We start from the raw sequence: 27,386 nt of genomic DNA on the forward strand, positions 1-27,386 counted from the left end.
CAGAGTATGATGTGTTATTTGGTGGCAAACACATCATTGTTTTCGGAGATCTTCTGCAGCTGACACCAGTGAAAGGGCAACCTGTGTTCAAAATGCTCACGCATGAAGATACCAGGAAGTGCCTAGGCAGCATTGGCAACGTCAATATATGGTTAAACTTCAATTATGCTGAACTGCATGAAAATATGCGTCAGGCAAAGGATGAAGTTTACAAGACTATTCTACAAGATGTTAGAATTGGAAAAGTGACCGAGCATGGGAAAGAAGCTTTACATGCACGATTACTGTCAAATTTATATCCAGAACAAGATGTTGTGCCTGAGAATATTTTTCAGAAAATTACTGATAAGAAATCTGGAATATGTTTGATGCCAACTCTTGCAGAATGTGCCAAATTTAACAACAAAATGTTGCATTTAGAAAAGCAAGAGATTGTGAAAGTGGAAGCTATTGATAGAGTAGAGCATATGGGATCAACAATTATTTTGTCTGAGAATCTGAAAACAAAATTGGATTCATTAGAGAAGAGTATATCTAAAACTGCAGGTTTTGAAAAGACTCTGAATGTGTGCTTGAACTGCCGTATAATTTTAAGAAGGAATTTACATGTTGAAAGAGGTCTGGTAAATGGATCAATGGGTAATGTTGTTGATTTTGTGAAATACAGAAATAGAGATGGAATTGAATTTTTAAAAATTAAATTTGATGGCATTGAGGAAGTACAGCTAATTGCTCGTTGTTCTGCTAGATTTTTGCTTGTAAAAGACTTATATGTTCGCCGTAAGCAGTTCCCTGTTTGCTTGGCATATGCGGTGACAATTCATAAATCGCAAGGTTTAAGTGTAGACACTGCATTGGTGAATATTGGCAGTTCTGTGTTCAAGGAGGGTATGGCATATGTGGCATTGTCACGAGTTAGAACTTTATCGGGATTGTACTTGATTGAGTGTGATGTCAGAAACATTTGTGCAGATCTAGATTGTGTTAAGGAATACAATAGGTTAAGAAGAGAGTATGCGCCACATTTGCCTCAGTTTCCTTTGTTTGAGAAACGTCTGGTAGGCCGGAAACGAAGAAATGAGAACAATACTGGGGAGGTTGTAGCAAAAAGACAAAAAGTGAATGAACCTAAAATTACAAGCAGAAACAAAGAGGATTCTGTTGAAGATGTTGTTGGTTTTCAGTTTGAAAACAGTTCTGGTGTCAACTGCTATGCTAATGTAGTAATTAATGTTTTGTTTTCTCTAAAAAATGTAAAAGAAGAGATTGTGGTCAATTCTGATCAAAGATTTTGCAGTTTGTTAAATTCTGTGTTAGAGAAATGTACCACTGATAGAAGAAACATAGAAAGTGTGTCTGAAATTAGAAATCTGTTAGATAGATGTTCAGGCCAAACACAATTCTCTCAAAATATTCAGCAAGATTGTCAGGAGTTTTTAATGTATATGCTTGATGTATTACATGCTGAAGGTGTAGATGTAGATCAGCTGTTTGGGCTTTCTTATCAATGGCAGCATGACTGCGAGAACTGTATGGTATCAAGTACTACTAGTGTAGACTCAGAAAGATTTATATATTTAACTTTGCCAGACAGTAAATCAGTCTCCTTTAATAAGCTAGTAAAAGCTGCTAATCACAACATGGAGTGTAGCCAATGTAAATCTGAAATGATGTCCACATTATTTATACGAACATATGGCCAGTACGTCATTTTAATGTTCCAACGATGTAGGCCTGATGGAACAAAATTGACAACTTTAATAAAAAATTTTGTAGCTTCGCAGTTGTCAATATCAGGAAGGACTTTTGTAACTACAGCAATTATATATCATGACGGCCCTTCAATATCATCAGGACATTACACAGCTTATTTAAAGTCTAGAAATGGCTGGTCATTCTGCAATGATTCTGTTTTAATTTTCAAAAAAAAATTGCCGTATGACCTTAAAAACTCTTACCTGGTGTTTTTAAAACCAAAATTTTAGGAAAATAATCTCGGGATATGATCTGTGGAATTTCAAGAAGTTCTAATGGCTCCTACACAATTTGGCCTTGAGGATAAGTGTAGTTCAGAGACATAACTTCTAATCATAGGATTGGACATCATGGAAATGTATGTGCACTTTGAATGAGTTCAGAAAAACTGTTTCTTTTCATAAGCTAATTGAAGCAGCCAATCAAAACATGGAGTAGAGGGAATGTAAGTCTGCAATGCTGTCTACTGTTTTACATTGCTTTGTGATTAAAAGTGATGTAGAGAATTAAATAATTGTAGTACTCATAGAGGTAGTGTAAGTCTGCTTCATATTAAGCAGTATCAGTGTCATAGGAAATGTAGAACATGACTGAGCAAGAAGGGGAAGATATTACTATTCCAGGATTGTGAAAATGATCTTCAACATTTTAATTCTGAAAGTTGCGGAAATGCCAAATGATGGGATTGGCTTACAAGAAATCCAAGAGTTATAAATATCTCTGACTAGATTTGGCCTTGTGGAAAATAGTGGTAGAGAGCAAGAAGTCATTTATTGCATGTAACGTGTTTTTAAAAACGATGGAGGTTTTCTTTCAGAAAGTGGCGGGCTGAAAGTAATAACAGCACAAAAGAGTGTAAGCTGTTCATAGGACATCCTTGGACGTCATGGAAAGTAAGTTAACTTTAAGGAGTTCTGAATTTTAATTTCTGATGTTGTATGGGTTTTTTAAACACAATCATTTTGATTGTGTTTTTTTTTCCCCCGCTGTTACATGATGAATACCTTCAAGTCACTGTTTTTAGTGAATTTTGATACATTCTGAGAACAGCAAAAATAAACCATTTAACATGTATAATTAATTCTGTACTGTTTGCATTTATGATGTATATGTAGAACTGTGTAGGAGGCATGGAGAAGGTGAGTTTTCTGTAAGTGTTAAATTTATTGTATGCAGTGCTGCACTTCTACGTATTCTTTCATATGCTGGACTACATCTGCACAATGAGATACCTAAGCAAAGGAAACACAAGTGATGTGATTGTGAAATGAGCAAAATAAATTGCACATATTTCAATTACATCACCTGTGTTTCCTATCATTACGAATCACATTGTGCAGATCAAGTTTAGGTCTGTCCAGGGAAACATAGGAGGTTTCTACTTTGTTGAAGAGTGCAGTGGACATGACTCACTTCATTAGTAGACTTTCACAGATATTATCTCCTCTGTACACTTCAACAAGTGTAAATCTCATCTTGAACTCTGAGTAGGCCTCACCTCAAACAAATCTCTGGATAGGAGACATGTTATTGGCATACTGAAGCGACACTTTTCTGAAACAAGAGCAATGCAAAAGATGCACCATGTTTTAAGATAGGCCTCACTTCATCTGCATCAAGATACTGTTAGTTTAAAATGTATATCTTTAGGATTGTGTAGAGGACCTGGAGAAGCAGAAGCTTCTGTCAGTGTCAAAGTTGTTGAAAAACTATTTGTCCTTCAATATTTTCCCTTGTCTTTTGTAATTTTTAAATACATATTTTAATTTTTTTCAAATGTTGGTTCTCTCTTTCACAGATTGAAAGTATAGAAATAAAATGTGATTAATTTAACGGCAATTACAAGGTAAATAGTTGTACTCTTTTCGTTACATTTCTATCACATTCACCTACTATTAGATCCACTGCTTCACTTCTTTAATCCTCAGTTTCCTGCCTTTGCTACTTTCCTCATTCCTTTCTCTATTACCTATTTACTCAACTCCTTCCACTCTTTTTCTCAGTCCCTCTGTTCTCATAGTTCCTCAGTCTTGTTCACTCACTCCATCTCTATTACTCTTAGTGTCTGTGAATTACTTTCCCAACTTTTTTTTTTTTGGACCGCTTCCCGGGAAGTTGCCCGGTTCGCAAACCAGCAGCGTTATGGCAGTCCACCATTTTGTGTTTCGGTCGAATCAAGATACAAGATGGAGGGCAAATAATGTTCAGAATGGGTAGAAGGGGGCACGGTAGATGTATCTTGACCCCCTTGGTTTTCTGAGGGTGGCTGAGGAGGACCATAGTTCTTCACTCTTGTTCACTCTCTCTGTTTCTATTAATGTCACTGTTTATGACTGATCAAAAAAATGTTTTTTAAAAAAGAACAGTAACTATAAGGGAAGGAAAGAGACAGTTATGTTAAAAGAAAGACAGCTATAGGGAGTAAACTAAGGATACTGTTACCTACAATCCACTGCTGTTGATGTTACTGACCATGTCATGAATGATGTAATATGTGACATCATCAGCAGTGGATTGTAGGTAACAGTATCCTTAGTTTACTCCCTAGAGCTGTCTTTCTTTTAACATAACTGTCTGTTTGCTTACCTTATACTTACTGTTCTTTTTTTTTAAAAATATTTTTTTTGGTTAGCTTCCGGTACGCGTACCGGGTAGCGCTCCGGGAGCGAACTAAGAGAAATAGAGGTTGGCAGAGTTCCAAATATTCTACCAATTTTTTTATAATGGGGAGTTAGTTCTGAAAAGAACTTTTTTTTTTATGTTTTTGTTGTTTTATATTTTTTTTAGTATTTTTTGAACATTTTTTTACTTTTTTTGTATTTTCTGAACGTTTTTAAATTTTTTTGGGTTTTTTTGGGGGGGGGGGAAACAAAAACGATCCATTATAAAGGGCTCAACAGGAGCAAAAAAAAAAAAAAGAATTTATTTTTTGGTGCGTTTCGTACAAACATTAATATGATTTTGAATTGCTCGCAAAATCAAAGTGATGCTACTTTCTCTGTAGCAGATGAAAGTGCCACATTCCACGCACACTTGCTTTACGTGCCCAAACAACATTTGGATGTTTGCGATCATCTCCCTCGCCTCTGGTCCCGACACCTCTGGAACCACCGATCTTCTTGCCATTGGGAGGGGATTTTGTTGTTCGTCACGTAGCTGGGCAGCACTATAATTATTTGGGTGCCACCTACTCATATGCCGATGCATAGTATGATTGCCATAACTGTATTTTTTATCAGTGCCCCTTGACAATCTATCACCGCATATACGGCAAAACACGTAGCGTGCATTCACTTTCTTTTGCCCCTCAGGAATTCTGTAGAATTGCCAGATGTAATTCTCCTTTCGATTGTACCTCCTGGGCTCCTCTGGCAAAAACTCATGCTCTTCCTCCTCTTCCTCCTCTTCCTGTTCTTCCTCTTCTTGCAAAATTACTTCTGCAGGTGGTCCTCTCTTTCTTGGATTTGGTGGAGGTGGTGGGCTAGCACCAGCTGAAGCTACTAATGAAGCCATCTCAAAGTCTCAATAAAGGGTCTTTCTCTCACCAAGATGAAAGTCAGAGTGATGAAAGAAGGAGGGGTTTTCATCATTTGGGAAAAACAAAAGTTCTAAACCAATGAAAAGTGTTCATTTTAGATCACATGACCTAGTATTACATCATTAGGAAACCAAAAGTGAAATGAACCAATGAAAAGTGTTATTACCGAGTCACATGACCTGCTATGTTTACGTTACGCGGTCGGCGCCGCGCCGCGGATCGCTTCCGGTTCGCGTACCGCTGCGCTTCCGGGTACGCGAACGTAGCACGTAATATGACGTATTACGCGAGAACGCGAAACGTCATGCTGACGCGAAGCGTCACGATGTTGTTTTGTAACGCGAGAGGTGCGCAAAAGGAACGTTTACCGGTTCGCGTACCGGGTCGCGCCTCCGGATTGAGCTAACGGGAAGCTAACCGGTACGCGTACTGGGAGCGAAACAAAAAAAAATAAAAAAAAAATTGTATAAAAAACATGTAAAAAATATTTTTCTTTTTAAAGAATAATACATTGTAAAGGTTTTGATATTAGGTATTAAAAAACCAATGAAATTCACTGAAAAAACCATAGGTTATAGACCATATATAGTTAGGAATTAGCATTTACAAAACCTTAAAAATTCACTGACAAAAACCATAGGTTATACACCATATATAGTTAGGAATTAGCATTTAAAAAACCTTATTTTACTCACACAAAACCAATGAAATTCCATATATAGTTAGTTGTACTAACTATATATCACGCACCCGCAATCCACTGCTGATGATGTCACATATTACATCATTCATGACATGGTCAGTGACATCACTGATGACATCACTGATGACATCTCAAATGACATCACTGATGACATCACTGATGACAACATCCAGTGACTGTATTTTTCTGTAAAGTTAAAATATGTCTTACATATTTATGAATGAGTCGATGTATAAGTGTCTGGACGAAGGATTTAGTAGGTGCATGACTGAATGTATGAGTGAGTGATTAAATGTGTCTCACTGAGTGCATGGGTTAGTGACTAAACTGTCTTAATTTGTGCATCATTATGTCTGTTGTTCTGTAAACTGCTGCATGTGTTGATCAGTAGCTATATGAGTAACTATATAGGTTATTGATTGGTTGCCCAAGCATTTGTATGGGAGACTGAGTGTGTGTGTGGGTGGCTGGGAAGTGTATGACTCTGTGCATAGATGTATGGATTCAAAAGTGCATGTTGGAAACAGCTGTATGGGCGGTTGACTGTGTGCATGACTGTATTGGTGAGTGAATAGATATCTCAGTGCTACATGTCAAATTAAGTACATATGTAAAATACAGTACATGTGAGAGTTGACATATATAAATAACTGTGCATAAGAGCCAGTGAATGTGTGAGTGGCTGTATGGATCATTGTGAACTTGTATCCAGGATTGTATAAGTGAGTAAATATGTTTTAGTATATGTTTGAATAAGTAAGGTGTGTTTAACTGTATAGTTAAGGAAACGGAGGTGTGATTGATTGTTTGCATGACTGTCTAGGTGTGTGTGTAACTTCATGGATGAGTGACAATCTGTGAGTCTGTGTTTACACTGAGTGTATCTAAGGTTATATTAGAGTCTGAAGAGGTTCATCGTATTATCACATGAATGATTTTATCAGTGATGTCATCAGTAATGTCATTTGAGATGTCATCAGTGATGTCATCAGTGATGTCATTTGAGATGTCATCAGTGATGTCATCAGTGATGTCATTTGAGATGTCATCAGTGATGTCATCAGTGATGTCACTGACCATGTCATGAATGATGTAATATGTGACATCATCAGCAGTGGATTGCGGGTGCGTGATATATAGTTAGTACAACTAACTATATATGGAATTTCATTGGTTTTGTGTGAGTAAAATAAGGTGTTTTAAATGCTAATTCCTAACTATATATGGTGTATAACCTATGGTTTTTGTCAGTGAATTTTTAAGGTTTTGTAAATGCTAATTCCTAACTATATATGGTCTATAACCTATGGTTTTTTCAGTGAATATATATATATATATATATATATATATATATATATATATATATATATATATACATACATTTATGTAATTTTTAAGATATTTTTAGTAAAATGTTTGTTTTATACATTGTTTGTTTGGGTTCCGGCCTGACTGTGGAATCTCTGCCCCAAGAGTGGAGTTTACGCCTTCAGAGCGGGGACTCAGCACCCGGGGCAGGAATTACACCTTTGAGCTGGAACCTAGCGTTTTTTATACAGAAAATGACAAATTGGAAACAAAAACAGGAAGTTCAATACAGGGAGTTGCAAGCAGCCATTGTATGTTCATTCTGAGCCCTCCTCCACTCCAAGCAAGGTCCTCGGCCATTCTGCTGATCTATTTAACTAACCTGCCCCCAACATGGCTGAGGGACTTGGGGATAAAGCACCCTCTTTCAGTGAAACTTAATTGAACATTCTAACTGAGAGGGTACTTGATAAGTACCCTTAGCTTTATGGGGGACCAGAGGAACAGCTGTTTAATCCAGTGCACTTCCAAATCTGGAGTGACTCACTGCGTGCTGCAGTGCAGTGTGTGTGTACCTGTGGCAGCCCTAGATGTGCGTAAGCACTAGGAGTATGTGTTAGTACAACTTTAACAGCTCAGACAGTACTAGCCACTCCTTGATAAATATCTCACATGGTACTTGAAAGTTTTCATAAGACACAGACATATGGTTAGCGGTATGCGGCAAACTCCGCTCCGCCAACGAATTTGCAGAGTTTTCCCACTTTGCACACCGCTGGGAGTGTGGAGTTGGGTAAAAACCCCGCCAACTGCCGGCGGAGTGGAGTTCACCCTCCACTCACATCCACCATTTTTCGAGTTTAGAAACTTTCCTTTATGATCCATTGTTTTAGTATTTGTTGGTGTGTAGTCTAGTTCTTTTGAGTTTGGGCACCAAGTGATCAGCAAGGCAAGCTCTCAGGGAGGAAGAGGTGCAGAGGGAAGAGAAGTCCTCCTTTTCCTGGATGGCGGTGGACAGGCAGCCCAGGATACAGGATGCGTTCTGCACTCTGGAGCTGAGCACACACGTGGCGTGAGGCACCGTTGGTGGGGGAACCGAGACTAAGGACGGTCCAGGTAGGCAGTGCAGCATAAGGTAGGCTGGGGGCGTTCATTCTGCCTCATCTGTGCAAGCCTGGAGCCATGTGTGGACTGGAAGGCAATAGTGTGTGTCAGGACATGAGCCATCCACTGCTGCTTCTACATGCAGGAGAGGAGCAGGAATTTGGATTAGACTGAGGTCTCATCCTGGAACCATCACTGGGTGCAAAACTTGAGCAATCGGTTATAGGATGCACTGTGTAATATGGCGCCAAGAAACAGTGCACAGTGGGCATTTCCGTCTTAAAACCTTCTTTAGCCATAAAGTGAGGGTTTGCACAAGTTTGGCCGTGTTTCTTCCAGGTATCAGTTTTCTCCTGCAAAGTGATTATCATTCTATAAGAAAGCACCACAGTTCATTAATTGGATAACAATGAAAATGGCCATTACTAAGACTTCTAATGGCGGGTCACTCTCTCGAATTGTTGCACAGTGAGCCAATTACACAGATCTTTTCTCTGAAGTACAGCTACAGGGTCACGGGTTAACAGTTTTTGGAGCTTGGGCATATCACTTCATCTCACCACAGTCCCAGTGTAATTACGGTTTACATACAAACAACTATTCTTTTATTCTTTGCTTTGTTCTCGGAGACATGATTAAGCATTTCAGCCATTTTTACAAGATGTTTCTTTAGCCATTTTGCGCATCCTTTTTGATATTGCATCAAGATTGTTCACTCATGAGCGCCAAGTGAAGGGTGGGTATGGATAATGTGATTGGTGGCCCCGGGATGGCATTTAACAGTGATACATGGGGAGATGTGTCATTGAGATGGAAATTAAATGATTTGTGTTGAAACAGCCTTAACATTACATACTATCAGAAGAGATGATTACCTTGGGGAGCACAGAAGCCATGGAGACATGCTCAGATGAAATCAGCTGGCTTTCTTTCCAGGTGATGTTGCAGTCTGGAATGGGTAGAACTCCACAGAATTAAACAGTTTTTATTTCACTTTCTGGAATTCTGCAGATTAAAACTCTGCGAATTCCGACCTTTACTTAATGTAATTCCAGCTACCCCTACATATGAAAATAGGCGGACATTAGACCTGCATGTGTGATGCATTCAGCATTACACACAATACAAAATGCCTAGCTTTTTTGAATCAGGCGTTTAGGTATTATTTGGATGCATGAAGGTGTCTGTTTCTGAGCATACAGCCCTGCCAAGTTTCCCAGGTCCATGAGTGATGTGCTGATTCAGTCCAGGATTTTTCATTTGAATTCTAGGACTTGTAGTCTTATTTATTCCATATTAAAACAAGACCACAAGTTCCAGGATTCAAATTTAAAAAATCTGGACTATGGACCTGAAAAACATGGCCGCTGTGAGCATAGACAATCGATGTCATTACATACGTCCACTTGATCCATGGTGTATGCATGACAGACATATCGCAACATTGCCACATGCATTGCAGCATACACAAATGTAAAGGGCCTGATTCACAAAGGGCCTCTGCACTCATGGCAGAGGCCCCACAGTCATAGGGGTGTCTTCATTCAGGGCAGCACCTCAGCAATGAGAGAGTGCAGGGTCTTCCCCACGACTGTGGGTCTTACGCCATGAGTGTGGAGGCCCTTTGTGTATCAGGTCCAAGATATTTTCAATACCTGTACATTCATGTTTCATATTATGAATCCTGAACACAACTCCACACAGATACTTCTTACCATTGTGCATTTAGTAACAGCAGAGTACATCACATATGCAACATCGAGATTGAAGGAGTGCATAGTAACATTACTATGGTATCTTGCTAGCCATCATGATATAACATGGATAAACAGTAGATCATGTGCAATGAAGTGTTGAACATTCCTAGCATTACTATGTCAGCAACACAACTTCTGTTTCATAGAATACCATTGAGTGTCCGGTTACGATGTCATGCTGAAACTTTCCGCCCAACACTGTCTTGGAATCAGATCCAACCGATTCAAGGTCTGCCCTTTCACCCAAGAGATTGTGATGCGACCGAACACTGTTTGGTCGGATTTCTATTGATTTCTATGGAGCCCGTGTTCCACCTGACAACACAGGCTCCTATGGGGAAATGGGGTGTTTGCCGGAAATCCTGCACCCTGTCGCGGGCACCTAATTGTGCCTGCCACACAGTGCAGGGTTTTACAGGGGGTCCCTTGGGTACCACCTCAGCCCCCAACCGGAGGCTGCAGGGCGAAGGTGGCCCCAAAGTCTCTTTCCAATATCCTTTTTGTGTCAGACAGGTCGACTGGGAAAGGCTGTTTGAAACTGACATAGTAATCGATTGGTTGGAAACACTGTCCGTAGAGCTGTACTCTACCGTAATTTGTCGGGCGGATTGTAAACCGACTGAGTCGGTCGGAAGCATTCCAACACAATTGAGGAGATCCCAAATGTCAGGAGGAGGATTTCTGCCGGACATCGTAATTGGCCCCTGAATTCCTATTGTAATACTATCCATAAAGGTCTCACACATGCAGTGATATTTAATCCACTAAGGTAATGGAGTCCTTTGAGATGCTGTCCACACTTATCACTCACATGTGCACGAAATGTGTTGCATGGCTAATCGTTGGCTCGTGACAACAGCTGTTGTTTACATATATTATCTAGGGCTTACAGAGCAGTCTCAGGATGTAATTTATGGACAGAGTGTTAAACGTCCACCAATCATCATTGACAAAAAACTACAAAACCACATAAAGGCAGTAACACAACTGGATGCTCAAGAAAAAAAATGTCAACCTGCTGGTCATGCACCTGCATACCCTACCCTCTGTTTTGTGCAATGGCCCAGTTCCCTGGATTCAGATCCTGGTGAGGGTTCAGAGAAATGTGCAATACATGATTTACTGCAATGTTGTTCAAGACACAACAGGCTACTATTATCTTGCATGCAACTTCGGGAGAGTACAGCAGCACTCCCCCTTTACGGTCAAGACATCTGAATCATGAATTTAAGAGACCAAAAGTGCATTAGATGATGGCTTGTTTCTGTCTCTGTCCCCTATTGTAATTAAGCTGAGGTTTAGTGATTGCATGTCTGTAGGGTGTGCGGAGATGAGGAGGGGGGCATATGCAGCATCGCCTGAGTAGGAAAATAAGTAAATATATGTACCTGTCCCACCTGCATCTGTAAAGTTCATATTGTCTGAAATGGCACATTCAGTGTCTGTAGGGGTCATGTAGTTGTCAGAAGGATTTGTGATTTATAATGGTTGTGTATATTAAAACAACAATTATACATATCAGACTTGCCTGGTGCTTGTGTACTTACCCAGAAGCCATATGTTGCCAAATTCTCCCACTGTCATCCGCCGGTCAAGAGGTGACCTGCAGAATGTGTTGTTGTCATGTGTACTGCTTGGAATCACTGCATGCATATCTGTAAAGCAGCGACTCGAATGAGATACATCCTGCATGTTGATGGAGTGCCAGTGGTGTCTGTTGCAGCAGATGTGTGCATTGTGTCGAGGTGGCTGAAGAGTCACATGGGTGCAAGGAGTTGCACCTACCACACATGGGAAGTGGTAATAGTGGTAGAAAACCCTAGCAATCCTTTGTCTTCCTGTCAGTGCATGAGGTATAAGTATGTGTAGATACACTCTCCTATTGATGCAGCTCCGTACTTGAAACAAGCATTGGGACTGGCTTGCCTGAGAGATGCGCATTATGTCACTTGACACCCTCTGGAAAGACCCGATAGCAAAGACATTAAGTGCTGCTAGGATCTTGACAGAAGCTGGGATGATGTTGAAGCAGCATGTCTCAGAGTCAAGATCCTGCTCCCACTCACATACCATCTCCAAGATGACATAAGTGGGAAAACAGTTTCTTGAACTGACATCTTGGCTGAACATCCCAAAAAGTTTGATCCTTTGTCTAAATATTCTCTCTGCTCTCCGACTACTTCCTCTTAAATAATTCTGTTGTATGACAGGGGGCAAACCAACAAGCATGTTAACAACATGTTGAAAGGTTTGAAAGGGTTTGTGTGTGACAGTTCTAAGTTATGTTTTGTGCCAGGCTGGGATTGACTGTTGAGCTAACGACTTTCAGCTGGAGCTGAATGGGGTCATGATAGACACTGAGACATGTGTCAGGATGAAATTACATTTACTTCACCCAGAGTGGGGATCTTCCACCCAGAGAGCGGACATTCCGCCCTGAGTAGTGACACTCCAGTAATAAAGATACTGCTCGTAATTCTCTTTGTGAATATGGAAAAAGTCATAGAGTTAGACCTTTGGTGTAATTTTACCTTTATGAATCGTGCCCATAGTGTCACTGTTTATGCACTCTGAGTGTCTAGTGCTCCATCAGTATTCATTTATGGGTTTACATGTGGGGCACGTGGAGGATTGCCGAGATCTCACAGGGTCTTGTTAAGTCTTGTGGCCATCTTGGGCACTGCAGTATTTATGCAAAAAGAACAATTGATGGACAGATTGCAGAACAATGTCATATATTCACCCCAGTACAGAGATCTGGGCCTAAATCCCTTGTTTTTCTGCTCACCATGCCATTCTCGTTTGGACCCAGCCATATGCAAATCAGTCTTGACACTGCGCCCAATGGGAACAGTCCGGTCCGAACTGTGAGGCCAGTTCCTCCCTGGACTGGAAACAAGCATCCTAGGACTGGTTTCGGGCTTTCAGCCCTCATCAGCCAGGATAGCTTGACTCCAGTGGCATGGAGATCATGGGACCCACATCTGGGCATACCCATCCCACTCAGGGTGACAAATGCAAAAATAACAATTAATGGACAGAATGCAGAACAATGTCATACATTCACCCCAGTACAGAGATATGGGCCTAAATCCATAATTTTTTTCCTCACCATGCCATTCCAGTTTGGACACAGCCATATGCAAATCAGTCTTGACCCTGCACCCAATTGAAATAGTCCAGGCCGAACTGCCAGGCCAGGTCCTCCCTGGACTGGAAACAATCATCCTAAGACCGGTTTCGGGCTTTCAGCCCTCAATAGCCAGGATAGCTTGACTCCAGTGGCATGGGGAGCAAGGGACCCACGTCTGGGCATACCCGTCCCCTTCAAGGTGACAAATGCAAAAAGAACAATTGTTAGACAGAATGCATATTAGTGTCATACATTCACCCAAGTACAGAGTAATGGGCCTAAATCCATTGTTTTTTTGCTCACCATGCCATTTCCGTTTAGACCCAGCCATACGCAAATCAGTTTTGACCCTGCGCCCAATGGGAACAGTCCAGCCCAGACTGCCAGGCCGGTTCCTCCCTGGACTGGAAACAAGGATCCTAGGATGGGTTTCGGGCTTTCAGCCCTCATCAGCCAGGGTAGCTTGACTCCAGTGGCATGGGGAGCAAGGGACCCACGTCTGGGGATACCAGTCCCACTCGAGGTGACAAATGCAAAAAGAACAATTGATGGAAAGAATGCAGAACAATGTCATACATTCACCCCAGTACAGAGATCTGGGACTAAATCCATTGTTTTTTTGCTCACCATGCCATTCTTGTTTGGACCCAGCCATATGCAAATCAGTCTTGACCCTGCGCCCAATGGGAACAGTCCAGCCCAAACTGTCAGGCTAGTTCCTCCCTGGACTGGAAACAAGCATCCTAAGACTGCTTTCGGGCTTTCAGCCCTCATCAGCCAGGATAGCTTGACCCCAGTGGCATGGAGATCATGGGAACCACGTCTGGGCATACCCATCCCACTCGGGGTGACAAATACATAAAGAAGAATTGATGGACTGAATGCAGAACAATGTCATACATTCACCCCAGTATAGTGATCTGGGCCTAAATCCATTGTTTTTTGCTCTCCATGCCCTTCCAGTTTGGACCCAGCCATATACATTTCAGTCTTGACCCTGTGCCCAATGGGAACAGACCAGCCCGAAATGCCAGTCCAGGTCCTCCCTGGACTGGTAACAAGCATCCTAGGACCGGTTTTGGGCGTTCAGCTCTCGTCAGCCAGGATAGCTTGACTCCAGTGGCATGGAGATCACGGGATCCACACGTCTGGGCATTCCCGTCCCACTCGGGGTGACAAATGCAAAAAGAACAATTGATGGACATAATGCAGAACAATGTCATACATTCACCCCAGTACAGAGATCTGGGACTAAATCCATTGTTTTTTTGCTCACCATGCCATTCTTGTTTGTACCCAGCCAAATGCAAATCAGTCTTGACCCTGCGCTCAACGGGAACAGTCCAGCACAGACTGCCAGGCCAGTTCCTCCTGGACTAGAAACAAGCATCCTAGGACTGGTTTCGGCTTTCAGCCCTCATAAGCCAGGATAGCTTGACTCCAGTAGCATGGAAAGCACGTCACCCACGTCTGGGCATACCCGTCCCACTCGGGGTGACAAATGCAAAAAGAACAATTGATGGACAGAATGCAGAACAATGTCATACATTCACCCCAATACAGAGATCTGGGCTGAAATCCATTGTTTTTCTGCTCACCATGCCATTCCAGTTTGGACCCAGCCGTATGCAAATAAGTCTTGACCCTGCGCCCAATGGGAACAGTCCTGTCCGAACTGCCAGGCTAGGTCCTCCCTGGACTGGAAAAAAGCATCCTAGGACCGGTTTCGGGGTTTCAGCCCTCCTCAGCCAGGATAGATTGACTCCAGTGGCATGGAGAGCACGGGACCCACATCTGGGCATACCGTCCCTCTAGGGCTGACAAATGCAAAATAAACAATTGATGGACAGAATGCAGAACAATATCATATCACCCCAGTACAGAGATCTAGGCCTAAATCCATTGTTTTTTTGCTCCCCGTGCCATTCCAGTTTGGACCCAGCCATATGCAAATCAGTCTTGACCCTGCGCCCAAAGGGAACAGTCCCACCCAGACTGCCAGGCCAGTTCCTCCCTGGACTGGAAACAAGCATAATAGGTTCGGTTTTGGGCTTTCAGCCCTCATCAGCTAGGATAGCTTGCCTCCAGTGGCATGCAGATCACAGTACCCACGTCTGGGCATACCCGTCCTACTCGGGGTGATAAATGCAAAAAGAACAATTGATGGACAGAATGCAGAACAATGTCATATGTATGATTTATTCAGCATTCCGCCCATCATTTGTTTGTGTAGCACTTTTCACGCTATGTGGAATGGGTCCGCCCAGACGTGGGTCCCTTGCTCACTGTGCCACTAAATTGAAGCTAGCCTGGCTGATGAAGGGTAATACCCAGACCCCGGTCCCAGGATGCTTGTTTCTGATCCAGGGAAGACCTGGCTTGGCAGTTCAGTCTGGACTGTTCCCATGAGTCTCAGGGTCAAGAGTGATTTGAATATGGCTGGGTCTAAACTGGGGTGGCATGGTAAACAAAAGAACAATAGATTTAACCCAGATCCCTTGACTGGAGGTGAATGTATGATTTATTCTGCATTCCATCCATCATTTGTGTGCATACCACTTTTCATCCTATGTGGGATGGGTATGCCCAGACGTGGGTCCCTTGCTCACTGTGCCACTGGATTCAAGCTAGCCTGGCTGTTGAAGGGTAATACCCAGAAACCGGCCTCAGGATGCTTATTTCCACTCCAGGGAGGACCTGGCTTGGCCGTTCAGTCTGAACTGTTCCCATGAGGCACAGGGTCAAGACTGATTTGCATATGGCTGGATCTAAATTGGGGTGGCATGGTGAGCAAAAGAACGATGGATTTAACCTAGATCTCTTGACTGGGGGTGAATGTATGATTTGTTCATGGGGGTGAATCTATGATTTATTCATCATTTCACCCTTCATTTGTTTCGGAGCCCCGCAGTATTTATACCACACCCAAGGCCACAAGGCTTGTTTTGGATCTGTAAATTTACCACTAAGAGCCCCTGCTGTCACATCATTGTGAGAAAAAGGAAGAAACAAAAACACTTACCACAGTTGGTACATTGGGATCTCTTCCAGACCGCCACATTCCATAGCAGCCCCGAAATCTGTAAGAAAAGAGAAAGAGGAACATTAATACAAGTTTTTAGTTTCAATTATATGCATGCAATATAATGAATGTGCAGTGGTGCGCCTACAGTCAAGGCATTGGTTAACCAAGAGATTAAAACACTGGGTTAGTGATTGTTCTCGGCACATTCATGCACATACTTTTTGTTTATAAGGCTAAAACCACAATACAGCACCAATTAGAAACCACAAAGTACGTACAGGTGAAAAGCGGTAGCACAATTTCACAAAGAATCTGTGTGCTCACAGGGCGTATCTTAAAACATTTTGTTTAACAGAAATTCATATCAGAAAGGTCATTTGTCAAGATAAAGCTACTGCAGGGCTAATTACCAGTCTTGTTGCTTTGGTTCATGCTTTCCTGTACCGATGTATATAACAGTGATGTGTTAATGACATGTACTTTCTATCTGTAGTGTAAACATCAATACCTGTCATCTGTACCCATTTAACCACAAGCCAATCACTGAAGAACAGCATCAATGGCGTGCCTTCATATGAAACACATTTGATCTCAGGAAGCTACCACATTCACAGGGTAAAAATGGAACATGGAACGGGGAGGGCTGTAGGGTTACTCATGTAATTGCTCAGTGAGTACTGACCATTTTGTTTGCATTTCAAAGTTTGACAGCTGCATATACCGAAGGAACACCCACCCTGAATATCCGGTCTTTCTCCCTGTACCCCATTTATCTTCCTCGTTGATCTTCACAGTACAAGTAAGAGTGTAGGGTTAGAGGAGTTGGCCCACATTGTCTTTGCAAGGCCATGCCGCAGGCTCAGAGGGAAATTTGCGGTAAGTCCAACATCATGGAATTCCTCAATTAAGTCTAATGTAAATAGACTATTAGGTATTATTCTGTGTCCCACCCCTGGTATCGTATTTACAGGAATGTTATCTGAATTAAGGGTCTAGGAGTATTTGGAAGGAAAACCCAAAGGAGGTTTACCAGCTTGCTTGGATGCCTTTATGGCTGTTAAAATATCTATGTCAATATTTGTTTGAGATCTGGTTAGGATTGCTACTCAGACAGTCTGAATTGCAGCATTTGCCATTAGGTCAGCTGCATAGTTCCCTTTAGCGAGAATGCCGCTATGCCCAAAGTGTGCCTCACATGGACCAATGGAAGCTTGTCTTGTACGACAGCTACCTTTCCCCAAAGCTGTATATTTTTTTTATAGGTTTTCACTTCGAATCTATTCAATCTCCAATGCTGTAAATTGACATTGTAACCTTGCACACAAAAAGCTGGGTCAGACACAATGAGTGTGGAAACCGAAAAATCAGTCTTTTGTAATACAAGTAGCAGGGCATGTAATTCTGCACATTGTGCAGTACTATAGTCCTAAGAATTTGGAGTGGTTGCGTTGTGGGATAAATTCACCATCCTTCACTGCACCTTTCACTGCTGCGCAAGCTGAAAAGTACTTGCATTTGGTTTCTACTGCAGTTGGGCAGAGCCATCTGTGTAGAAGATGCTCTGATAAGACTCAACAGATTAAAAATCTGGAATCAGAACAGTATCCTTCCCATATTTGAGAAAAGCTTGTGTACGAAGAGAGAGATCATGCTGAAACCTTTCATCCTCTGCCCTCAAAGAAGAGGCTCACTCAACTCAGCTCTGGTGAAGGACACAAGCATTAGGAATGTTTGCCTTTGTGGCCGCCTCTAGTGCTGGTACGGGAGAAACAATAATGTTATTTTTTCCCTGCTCCAAATGGCTCTCTTTCAAATTAGCTCTTTGCATGGCTGTTACATTTTTTTCAATGGAAGCAAACATGCTTCTGCTAATGAATACAAGTGTGACTTGTCAGCAATGGGGACATTTTGCACTTTGTTGTAGGTCACATATGTGTAACCATAGAAACTAGGTTTGACTCTGGTAACTAGGTTGGTTTGGTCGTCCCTAGTTTGTAAATATTTGGTCTCAAGCATGTCTGCTGGTAGAGCATGCAAGAAATCAGTGTGAGCATTCAACCACTGTTTGGATAAAAATGTGCAAGAAATCAGGTCTTGCAGAGCCTTCACTCTTTCCGTGTAGTGAGTCAAATGCGTATGTATGAAGTTACGAATTCCCAGCAGGGTTTGCAACATGTTTAGTGTGTCAGGAGGTTCCAAGATAGCACAGATTTGGAGGAAGACTGGAGTTAGACACTTCCCTTGCTGTATAATTCATATGGCTGAAAGATGACTAACAGGTAGGCAATCTTAGATTTTCTTTAAATTAATTCTGTAACCATGCAATGTTAATATGGGCATCACTCTGTCTACCACAGGCAGGTGCAGATTCAAGTAATTGTCAGATAGGTATATATCATCAATGCATGATCTGGTTTAAGAACTCCATGATTCACGCTTAAAACAAGCGGGACCTATTTTTATATCCCTGAACAAACATCGGAATGAAAATTGCAATCCATCAAAGCTGAAAGCAGTTGGATACTCACTCTCAGGCACTTTATTTTGACTAAAAAAAAACATTGGAAAAATCCAAGGTCATTTTGTATTTTCTCCACACCCAGTTTGTACTGCATATGTTCAGATTTGCAAATTTAAATTTTTATAGTCTAAGAATATTCTATAGGAAACTTCTGGCTTAGAGAAGGGAAAAAGGTGCATGTCCATGGCACTATGAGCCCTTGATACTGAAGCAGATCTAATATTGCTTTTAACCATGTTTTGCTTCTGGTTTTAAAGAGTATTGTGCTTGTGGTTCACTATGTAGGGGAATAACATGTGGACTAGAGTGTTCATTCCACCCCACTTGGGGGCCCATTAAGATGTCGGGCGGATTGCCTCCGCCAGGCTGGCGGTGTCCACCGCCCGCCTGGCGGAGGCAATCCGCCCGACACCCTTACCCGGATTCCCCCGCCATATTAGTATGGCGGGGGGACCGCGGCGGACGGCAAGACCGTCCGCCGCTTTTCCGCCCCGGTCGCCTTGCGACCGCGGCGGAAAGGAAATAATATGGTGGCGGTGTCCAATGGACACCGCCAGCCATATTACAATGCTGAGCAATAGGTGCCTTTCCACGGCGGCAATGCCACCACGGAAAGGCAGGCGGTGTTAGCTGCGGTGGGCCCCCTGCGGGCCCCCCTAGTGTAGGCAGAGGTGGGGGAGGACAGGGGGGTACCTATGGTTACCCCCACACATTTGCATATGCAAAGCGGCAGGCACCGCGCGGTGCCTGCCGCTTTGCATATGCAAATGCATAAAAGCATTTTTAACATTGTGGCGGGCGGTGCAGAGTACCGTCCGCCACAATGCTAAAACTACAGGAAGAGCCCGCCACTGTGGCGGGCACATCCTAATTCCCCCCACGGGACCCCCGCCCTTATGGCGGGCGGTCCCGTTCTCCGATAGGGAGGGAGGCGGACAATGTCCGCCCGTCATCCTAATGGGGCCCTTGGTTTCTATATAAGGCTGGAGTGTGTCTCAATGGTAATTCACTGGGATAGTTTCCCCTGATATCTTAAGGTACAATGGGAGAGAAGGCTACCCTTATGACTTTCTCCCCACGTGGTGCTTCCCTAATGAAGGATGGGGGGCAATCTTCTTCCAACAGGATGATTTAAAAATCATCAAACAATTGTGTCCAGGAGGCTGCTTTGATTATATGTGGTATATCCTTTCAATGTGTATGGTCAAATTGTAAACCCTATCGGGGGGATTTAAATCTTGATCTGAAGTCTCGATCTTACAAAGTAATCAGTTGAATTTGCATCCAGAAACCTATGACATGTCTGATCTACTATTGCGACTTCCGCGGTGCTGTCTAGAGGCACTCTCGTACAAGTTCTGTTTCACAGGAGAACTCGTAGCTGATTGGCATATTTCGTAGAAAGTCCTGCCACATTCTTCTTTTTTACTGAGGTTTTAGAGTCCAATCCTTTCTACTCCCTCTTTATGCTGACATCAGTCTCATGTATTCCTTCACTTTTTCTACTGTATTCTTTTCTTTGGTACTTGGATTGATCTCCAGTTTCTGTTCTTTTACCTTCAGTGTCCTGAAAAGAAAGTGAAGAAAATCTATCAGAATACTGATATCGGTCAGTTTTTCTTCTTCTTGTTGTCTCTTAAGTTATAACCACGCCTACCGGATTCCCGAGAAGTGATCCATTCTGTCTCCTATCTTCATATTTTTGTTTTTCTTCCCTTCCGTTGCAGACTTCTCATCAACTGAACTCTCAGTGTAATTTTTGGTTGTAAGTGTGGCTTAAAGGGCTGAGTACCTAAGGTATCTCCACTTACAAACGTATAAGCTCACGCTAATATGTTTGCTAGTTCCTGTTCACGATCTTGAACTGGAACTGCTTCCAGTCTCTGACGTATAGCCAGAACTGAAGCCTCTACCTTTATGTTGCTTAGGATGATAGTCGAGACTGTAGAGAAGTTCCACATTAACTTAATTCCTAAATCCAGAGCAGGTGCAGCTCCATGCTCATTGGCAGTCATCAGTGCTGACTGCCAATGAAGGTGTGCAGTGAGTACTATAAATCCTGAAAAAGATACTTCCACAGGACTTACACTGTGGGTTTATCTTGGGGGGAGGGGGGTAGTGTACTAATACATTGCTGCTAATTGTTTGGTCTTGAAAGCTATCCAGAAAGCCATTTCTTCACGCTTCATTGGCACTTTACCACTGATAGTGCTAACAGTCTATGGACTAATGGTTTGTATTTGTGCAGCAGATCTGGAACTCAAAGTATGTTGTACAAACTGTGTAACCAGTCAAAACTGGCCGCGTAGCCCGTCATTGCTCAGAGGCCCCAACTGGACATATCTGTGCACATGGAGCAGTTGACCACCTGATTAGTAAAAGGGATTTCCAAATCTTGGTAAGCCCTATAATGTACTGGAGGGTCTTGAAACTGTCTGAGGCAGCATCAAAAGACTCAAGCTCCATCCAGGAGTAAGAAGTCTCAAAGGGATTGTAACTGCCCCTTCCCCCATCTTGGGTACGGCTCACTGACATAATATCGACGGACAGAATATCTACTAGCAAAAATATCGATGCCAAAATATCGACAGACAGAATATCGAGTTTGTATCTACAAACAGGTAAGTACAAGAATATCGAGTCAAAAATATCGTTTACAAAAATATAGTTTATTAAAACATCGACTTTATTAAAAACAGTGTTACATTAAATTAATAGTTAAAATTAAATACTAAAATATACTTAAAAATACTTTAATTAACTTATAATAATTAAATAATTAATACAAGTTATAAAAAAAATTACAATCATATTTGTTAAAACATATGTATATTCTAACATTATATAATTAAATAATATCCAATATTATTACCGTAGGATAGCAAAAGTGTAAAAAATACTATTCCCACTCCAGAGAGTGCAACAGTAGGGAAAGCGTTGGAGAGCGTAGAGTTAAAAATTACTATTCCCACTCCAGTGAGTGCAGCAGTAGGGAAAGCGTTGGATAGCGTAGAGGTAAAAATTACTATTCCCACTCCAGTGGGTGCAACAGTGGAGAAAGCGTTGGATAGTGTAGGGGTAAAATTTACTATTCCAACTCCAAAGAGTGCAACAGTAGAGAAAGCGTCGGATAGCGTAGGGGTAAAAATTACTATTCCCACTCCAAATAGTGCAACAGTAGGGAAAGTGTTGGATAGCGTAGGGGTTTAAATTACTATTCCCACTCCAAAGAGTGCAACAGTAGAGAAAGTGTTGGATAGCGTAGGGGTTTAAATTACTATTCCCACTCCAAAGAGTGCAACAGTAGAGAAAGCGTTGGATAGCGTAGGGGTAAAAATTACTATTCCCACTCCAGTGAGTGCAACAGTAGGGAAAGCGTTGGATAGCGTAGGGATACAAATTACTATTCCCACTCCAGTGGGTGCAACAGTAGGGAAAGCGTTGGATAGCGTAGGGGTAAAAATTACTATTCCCACTCCAAAGAGTGCAACAGTAGGGAACGTGTTGGATAGCGTAGGGGTTTAAATTACTATTCCCACTCCAAAGAGTGCAACAGTAGAGAAAGCGTTGGATAGCGTAGGGGTAAAAATTACTATTCCCACTCCAGTGAGTGCAACAGTAGGGAAAGCGTTGGATAGCGTAGGGGTAAAAATTACTATTCCCACTCCAGTGGGTGCAACAGTAGGGAAAGCATTGGATAGCATAGGGGTAAGATTTACTATTCCCACTCCAAAGAGTGCAACAGTAGGGAAAGCGTTGGATAGTGTAGGGGTAAAAATTACTATTCCCACTCTAGTGGGTGCAACAGTAGAGAAAGCGTTGGATAGCGTAGGGGTAAAAATTACTATTCCCACTCCAGTGGGTGCAACAGTAGGGAAAACGTTGGATAGCGTAGGGGTAAAAATTACTATCCCAACTCCAAAGAGTGCAACAGTAGGGAAAGCGTTGGATAGTGTAGGGGTAAAAATTACTATTCCCACTCTAGTGGGTGCAACAGTAGAGAAAGCGTTGGATAGCGTAGGGGTAAAAATTACTATTCCCACTCCAGTGGGTGCAACAGTAGGGAAAGCATTGGATAGCTGTGGGGTAAAATTTACTATTCCCACTCCAGTGGGTGAAACAGTAGGGAAAACGTTGGATAGCGTAGGGGTAAAAATTACTATTCCAACTACAAGGAGTGCAAGAGTAGGGAAAGCGTTGGATAGCGTAGGGTTAAAATTACTATTCCCACTCCAGTGGGTGCAACAGTAGGGAAAGCGTTGGAAAGCGTAGGGGTAAAAAATACTATTCCAACTCCAAAGAGTGCAACTGTAGGGAAAGCGTTGGATAGCGTAGGGGTTAAAATTACTATTCCCACTCCAGTGGGTGCAACAGTAGGGAAAGCGTTGGATAGCATAGGGGTAAAAATTACTATGCCAACTCCAAAGAGTGCAACAGTAGGGAAAGCGTTGGATAGCGTAGGGGTTAAAATTACTATTCCCACTCCAGTGAGTGCAACAGTAGGGAAAGCGTTGGATAGCGTAGGGGTAAAAATTACTATTCCCACTCCAAAGAGTGCAACAGTAGGGAAAGCGTTGGATAGCATAGTGGTAAAAATTACTATTCCCACTCCAGAGAGTGCAATAGTAGTGAAATTAAATACTTCATATATTATTTCAATAAATATAAATTAATATCTATAAAAAATTAATTAAAAGTAATTACCAATTTAATATAATATAATAATGAATCACGTAAAATTAAAAATTAAAAATAATTATTACAAATATTTACCTATTAATACAAATTAATTACAAATTAACAATTAACAATTTTATAATTACAAATTAATGAACAATTAATTGTAATTAAATACAATTAAATAAATGTATTTATTTAATTAATTATAAATAAATAACTTCCCACCCTATACCCCTATAAACCCGCTACAGACAATTAATTATTAAAATTAACATAATTAGCCATTAATCAATTTATTAAAATTAATTGCCAATACAAATTTAATTAATTACCAAATATAAATTAATTAACAATTAATTAAAATGATTACCAATAAATAAATGTACATATTTAATTAATTATAATTAAATTACTTCCCACCCTATTCCCCTATACACCCACAACCCGCTACAGAAAATAAATTAGTAAAATTAACATATTTAACAATTAATCAATTAATTAAAATTAATTGCCAATTAAAATTTAATTAATTACCAAATATAAATTAATTATCAATTAATTAAAAATTAAAACCAATAAATAAATGTACATATTTAATTAATTATAATTAAATTACTTCCCACCCTATTCCCCTATAAACCCACAACCCGCTACAGAATGAAATTACGCCAAAATTAAAAAAACAAATTTCATTAATTAAAATAAATGATAACATAAATACACACTTTTCACACATATAATAACATAAAAAACACTATAAAAAATTAGATATTATTAAAAATGCGATAATTTTAATAACCTATATTATATACTTCGATATTTTAACTGTCTATATTTTTAACATTCGATATTACATTACTTACCTTAAAAACGATATTTTTGATGTCTATATTCTGTCCAGTCGATATTTTGTCCAATCTATATTTAAAACTCGATATTATGACCATTCGATATTTTGTAGTCGATATTTTGACTGTTTACCCTTGGGTACATCTCGAGCTTTAAGGTGTTAAGTAACTGCTTCCATGCAATTGGCCCCTAATACCTTTGTGTTGCCATCAAGAGTAGATTCAATTTTCAATTTAGAATCAAAGAATTAAAAAAAACAAGAATGAACAATAAACATTTTAAGAGTCAAGCCTGACAAACCTATGGAAATAGGTGCTCTATTATCCCCAAATGGATGTAACCATGATAACGTCGGACATTTCTGTAAAAAAATAATAATGGTTCAGATGTGTGTGGTAAGTGAAAACTACTCAAGACTTAACTATAGAATATGGGCACCATGTTGGGCATCGACTGTTGGTTAAGGTACACCTTTGCTAACTCTACCAGGTGTGCTTTCCCACCCATGGGTGAGATGGATGAACTTGGTTTAATGCACCAGCGATGAATGGGAAAGGCAAGCTATTGTAGGCCTGCAAGGCACTGTTTAATATGTAATTTACATAGAAGTATTGCTTTTGGTTTACTAAGAATCCCAGAAAGTGATCAGGGGCACCACGGAAGCAGCAGAATATCTTATTTTTGTTATTTGCAGTATCACATATACTGTATTTAAAGAATGAACACTTTGGCCTCGATTGCGATCCGGTAAAATATTCCGCCGTACGACTCGCATCCGTATCCGAATCCGTACGAATGGGAACTTTACGTCCGACCTGCGAATTCCGATCCGTTCCCGTCGATTTCCGGACGAATATCACCGAACCGTCCAAATCACAGTCGATGATCCGTACGAACATGCATCGGGAATCCTACCGTACGATTCGTAACCAGCCCGTACAAACACACAAGTACGATCCTGTACGAGAAGCCTGACAGCGAATCGTACAGAACAAAGTTATTGCACTTGAATAATGATTCGTACGGCAATATGCGGCTCGCATCTAGCAACGTCAACACATACCACACGCGTACCCTTCGCTCACGCACAAGTACGACACGCACACCCCCCCAACAAGCCTACGCAAACACCCCCACCCGCCAACGGCCCGTACCAGTCAATCGCACACCCAAGTACGACACGCACACCCCCCCAACAAGCTTACGCGAACACCCCCACCCACCAACGGCCCATACCAGTCAATCGCACGCACAAGTACGACACGCACACCCCCCTACGCGAACACCCCCACCCGCCAACGGCCCGTACCAGTCAATAGCACGCCCAAGTACGACACGCACACCCCCCCAACAAGCCTACGCGAACACCCCCACCCGCCAACGGCCCGTACCAGTCAATCGCACACCCAAGTACGACACGCACACCCCCCTACGCGAACACCCCCACCCACCAACGGCCCGTACCAGTCCATCGCACGCACAAGTACGACACGCACACCCCCCCAACAAGCCTACGCGAACACCCCCACCCGCCAACGGCCCGTACCAGTCAATCGCACGCACAAGTATGACACGCACACCCCCCTACGTGAACACCACCAACGGCCCGTACCAGTCAATCGCACGCCCAAGTACGACACGCACACCCCCCCTACACGAACACCCCCACCCGCCAAGGGCCCGTACCAGTCAATCGCACGCCCAAGTACGACACGCACACCCCCCCAACAAGCCTACGCGAACACCCCCACCCACCAACGGCCCATACCAGTCAATCGCACGCCCAAGTACGACACGCACACCCCCCTACGCGAACACCCCCACCCGCCAACGGCCCATACCAGTCCATCGCATGCACAAGTACGACACGCACACCCCCCCCCAACAAGCCTACGCGAACACCCCCACCCGCCAACGGCCCGTACCAGTCAATCGCATGCACAAGTATGACACGCACACCCCCCTACGCGAACACCCCCACCCGCCAACGGCCCGTACCAGTCAATCGCATGCCCAAGTACGACATGCACACCCCCCTACGCGAACACCCCCACCCGCCAACGGCCCGTACCAGTCAATCGCACGCACAAGTACGACACGCACACCCCCCCCAACAAGCCTACGCGAACACGCCCACCTGCCAACGGCCCGTACCAGTCAATCGCACGCACAAGTATGACACGCACACCCCCCCTACGCGAACACCCCCACCCGCCAACGGCCCGTACCAGTCAATCGCACGCACAAGTATGACACGCACACCCCCCCACCAAGCCTACGCGAACACCCCCACCCGCCAACGGCCCGTACCAGTCAATCGCACGCCCAAGTACGACACGCACACCCCCCTACGTGAACACCCCCACCCGCCAACGGCCCATACCAGTCAATCGCACGCACAAGTATGACACGCACACCCCCCCAACAAGCCTACGCGAACACCCCCACCCGCCAACGGCCCGTACCAGTCAATCGCACGCCCAAGTACGACACGCACACCCCCCCAACAAGCCTACGCAAACACCCCCACCCGCCAACAGCCCGTACCAGTCAATCGCACGACCAAGTACGACACGCACACCCCCCCAACAAGCCTACCTGAACACCCCCACCCGCCAACGGCCCGTACCAGTCAATCGCACGCCCAAGTACGACACGCACACCCCCCAACAAGCCTACGCAAACACCCCCACCCGCCAACGGCCCGTACCAGTCAATCTCACGCCCAAGTACGACACGCACTCCCCCCCAACAAGCCTACGCGAACACCCCCACCCGCCAACGGGCCGTACCAGTCAATCGCACGCACAAGTACGACACGCACACCCCCCTACGCGAACACCCCCACCCGCCAATGGCCCGTACCAGTCCATCGCACGCACAAGTACGACACGCACACCCCCGTACGCGAACACCCCCACCCGCCAACGGCCCGTACCAGTCAATCGCATGCCCAAGTATGACACGCACACCCCCCTACGCGAACATCTCCACCCGCCAACGGCCCGTACCA

Source organism: Lissotriton helveticus, chromosome 2_1, assembly GCF_964261635.1.
Source record: "Lissotriton helveticus chromosome 2_1, aLisHel1.1, whole genome shotgun sequence".
Taxonomy (NCBI): Eukaryota; Metazoa; Chordata; class Amphibia; order Caudata; family Salamandridae; genus Lissotriton; species Lissotriton helveticus.